The 4,224-nt window shown below is 40.6% G+C and overlaps 1 long non-coding RNA gene across 1 annotated transcript; it reads right to left on the bottom strand.

The window, feature by feature from the left end:
* Positions 1-338: 338 nt before the first annotated feature.
* LOC117042945 lies at positions 339-4,004 on the bottom strand. Its single transcript, XR_004426118.1, has 2 exons — positions 3,853-4,004; positions 339-522 (listed from the first exon to the last, which is right to left on the bottom strand). It is a non-coding gene; the product is annotated as an uncharacterized LOC117042945 (long non-coding RNA).
* Between the last annotated feature and the right edge of the window lie 220 nt (positions 4,005-4,224).

The following is a 4,224-nucleotide window of genomic DNA, read 5'->3' as shown; positions in this document are numbered from 1 at the left end:
CAATGGCACTCCAGGGTAAGAGGCGGAACTATTCCTCATCACAAACTACTTCACCCTTTTGGAGAAAGGATATGGCAGGGGTTAAAGCTGGGACCATCCGGACCCAATTAAAATGTTCTACCTCCATGCCATTGCTGGTGCGAGGAAATTTACTTTTGAATTACTCCTTGAGCCCATTATACACCAGGTGTGCGCGCCTGGGTGTATTTCAACTGATATGTTTCATGACAAAAATATTTAGGGAAGGCTGAAGCTCAGCTTGCTGAGTGTTTTCCTACATCTAAACAATAACCTTTTTAACAGAATCAAATTTTGAGAAAGAAAACAACAAATTGCTCTCATGTTCACCATTTAACAATTTCGTATCCTTTGGTAAAATAAACTGGAAGTTTATCAAAGAAGCATTCGCTCGTGGACCAGTTCCGCCTGGAATAATTTCTGTAGTCTTTGGCTGATACGATAATGGGAACTTTTCTTTTTTCCTTTTTCTTTTGGCAAGGCTTTTGATCCAGATTTTTATGCCTGAAAGCAGAAAGGTGAATTTAATTGACACTTTCCTGATGCTCAGGTTTGCCTCATCTGTGCCGCCTGCGCATGAATTTTCAATTCAATTTCCAGTCTCTAATGGGAGCAGCCACAAATTCAAATACCTTGTTGAAGTGGCACAAAATGAATTACGCGGATAACAATATTTCATCAAGCTCAAAACTAGTCTGTGTTACGTCCAAAGCAGTAAAGTAGTATAAATGAATTGCTAAGTCACAGAAATATTGATGACTTATATCTCATCTTTGTCAAAAGCAGAATGATGACTGTGGGCGGCGGCGGCGGGGGACGACGACGACGGACAAGCCTCTTTCACCTTGAAATGTTTTTTTCATTGCAAAGATTAGAATATAGAGATATCATAGTCCAGTACATATAGATTTGCACCCTGATCTGACAACATGAACAAAAAGATATAAAGGCTATATAAAATAGCGCTGATTGGATAATTATCAAGAGCACCATCCAGATATTTGGGGGGATAGAGACACTAGGAGGTGACTTTATTTCCTCTCCCCCTCCACCACAAACACTTCATTGCATTAGCATCAACTTTATGGTTAAGGACGAGGGGAAATGCCTATTTTCAGTCCATGTCACTTTCACATGTTTTTACCCATAAATCCATTTTGTTCCATTTCTGTATTAACTTGGAATTTTGTTTAAAAATTACAAAATATCTATTTAAATAAACCCTTTAATGTACATTTTCATGTGATTATTGTAATGTGCAAAATCCTGTGAATGGCTACATTGCACATTAGTCCAAGAGGTAAACACCAGGTAATATCATATTGGAACCTGCAGTGTACAAATTCTTCAAACATCCCTCATTCTTGTTAGCCTACATGCTGAGGACATGGTTTTTGTCACAATCCAACCAGGGCTACACTCCTAGAATTCTTCTTCCACCCCCTAACGTCCCGGACAGAGCTATCCTATCCATGTCTACTCAGAAGTCAGTTTCATTGAATTATCATTGATCCAGCTACATCCTTCCATTTTTCTGAAGGGCACTCAGGTAATAATAATAATTTGCTATTTGTACCCCGCCCATCTGGCTGGGTCTCCCCAGCCACTCTGGGCGGCTTCCATCAAATATTAAAATACATTTAGCCTGTTTCAACAGAACCAACAGAGTTATCTTAATGACAGTTTTATTTTGTCATATGCAACAGTTAAATATGATGCCCATATTCTAAAGATGTCAATAGATTTCTTTCTTTCATCCATCCCTGTTCTGAAGTGACACTTACTGAGTATTCTGTTAAATCAAGACAACCTATTTTCAGTTTTAAGAAGATAAATGCAAGAGGCTATGGGACGCGGGTGGCGCTGTGGTCTAAACCACTGAGCCTCTTGGGCTTGCCAATCAGAAGGTCGGCGGTTCAAATCACTGCAATGGGGTGAGCTCCCATTGCTCAGTCCCACCTCCTGCCAACCTAGCAGTTCTAAAACATGCCAAAAAGTGTGCTGCTCTGGTTTCAGTGTTCTGTTGCACCAGAAGCGGCTTAGTCATGCTGGCCACATGACCTGGAAAAACTGTATGCGGACAAATGCCGGCTCCCTCAGCCTATAAAGCAAGATGACCGCTGCAACCCTAGAGTCGTCTGCAACTGGACTTAGCTGTCGGGGTCCTTTACCTTTTTATGGTAAGCAAAGCTGTATGAAGCTTGCGTGCTCATCTGAATATGCTAAACTGATTTTTTTTTCCTTGTACAAATGTGAGATTAATCACACTTTCTGTTATGTTGGGGCCCTGTGCTAGATCCCACAGAGAGTGTGGCTAGAGGTTGGACCAAAGAAAGCTCCAAGCATGCAACTTGCTCCAACAAGTGTAGACTTAGACTAAGGATTTTAAGCTTCTGCAGACAACCTCCTGCAGGTTCCACTAGAGGCAGACTTTGGTGCGAGTCCAAAATTCAGTTCTCCCACCTCTCACCTTCCATTCTGCTAAATTCACTACCTCATTATGTTCACATGTGGTAGGGAGGTAAACAGTGCTTTTTCCCCAAAAAATTTTTTTTAGGGGTACTGTCATTTTCCTATTCATATTGAAATACTGCCCCTCAATGAGGCCAAACTTAGATTCACAAAATGTTTAGGGGTATGTGTACCCCTGCGTCCCCCCCAGAAAAAAGCATTGGATGTAAATTTGTAAAAAAAAAAAAAAGGCCAAAGGGTGTTTAAGGAGATAACAAAAATCACTGGGTTAAAGCTGACCAAAAGTCAAGAGGTAGCATTATTATCAATTTATGATAGGGTGGAAGGTTCACAGGCTATGAAGGACTGGCTCACAAATTTATTGACAGCTGCACGAATTATTATACCTAGGAAGTGGAAGGGGCAAGCAGAATATAAAATGGAAGAATGGTATAAAGAGGTGTGGGATATAAATATCAATGATAAATTAATGTGTGTCATTAAGGTAAAATGGGAAATATGCAGGATAATTAATTTGGGGTGATGTGTAAGGTGTTTGTAGAATTTGTACAGTCAAAACGGAAAGGGGTCAAACCATTGCAAGAGGTGTTGAAATTTTGGGAGGTTGAATAGTTACAATGGAATGGACTCAGTGATGGGGTGCACATTATTATTATTATTATTATTATTATTATTATTATTATTAATTTGTGATTATTACTTTGTCAAAATAAAAGTAAAAATTTAAAAAGAAAATAATAATAATAAACATCATAGTTGCAGCATCCTGCAGTGTCCCCCTAGGCTTGGTGCCCAGCATGGTGGAATCGGCTGTGCTGCCCTAAATCTGCCTCTAGCGCTATTCCCTTGTAGAGAACACCAGGTTATTAAAGGGTCAACCCACTGGCTTGAAGATATAGCCTTCCTCCTGGTGTGCTCTCTGCTCTGCAGGACTGGTGATGTGTGGTAGGAGCCATTTGGATCTTCAGGCTCAGGAGACTGCCCATGAGGGCCAGGTGGTCTGGAAGTTTCCTCTGAAGACTCCTGTCCATCAGCCTCACTTGGAAGAGCCTCCCTATCTGGCTCTCCTGCAGTTTCTGGCTCTGTGTCCAGATCACTGCTAGCTTCAGGGATCATGGACACCTTCAGGGATCATGGACACCTTTAGAGTTTGAATTCATTCCCCCCTCCCTCACACATTTCACTTTTGCTTATGAAATTTAAGGCAATAATGCAATACTTTTATTTATTTCTCCCCGCCCTCTGAATCCAACAGCATCCATGATAGAACTCTTGGAGGAGGTAAATCTGAATTATTATTTTCTGAAGCAAATTTGTGTTAGGAGGTTTGTGCTATTAAATTTCTGAATAAATCTCTTTCACCTTTAATGCATGTATCCAACTTCCCCCAGAATTTCATTTCCGAAAGGTTCCTACGCTGAATATCCAATCTTCTGTTTAAACTCTCTCGAGCTCAAAAAGTAGCTTAGGGATTCGTTTTGAGAGTTCTGCAAAGACAGTGGGGTTCTCTTCTAGTGCATGCATTGTATTTCCTTCTGGTTTCCCTTCTGAGAAGGTCTCGCACCAAATCTTGCAACAACAAAGTCCTCATTTTGTGCGAAACACTTTCCTGCAGCATATTGGAAAATTGTAGTTTCTGTGCGTGATTATCCCTGGAACGCAAAAAGGAAAGAAAGAAAGAAAGGAAGGAAGGAAGGAAGGAAGGAAGAAAGAAAGAAAGAAAGAAAGAAAGAA

The sequence above is a fragment of the Lacerta agilis genome, chromosome 2 (assembly GCF_009819535.1).
Source record: "Lacerta agilis isolate rLacAgi1 chromosome 2, rLacAgi1.pri, whole genome shotgun sequence".
Lineage (NCBI taxonomy): Eukaryota > Metazoa > Chordata > Lepidosauria > Squamata > Lacertidae > Lacerta > Lacerta agilis.
The sequence above is the reverse complement of the archived record's forward strand: the minus strand, read 5'-3'. Positions and strand labels throughout refer to the sequence as shown.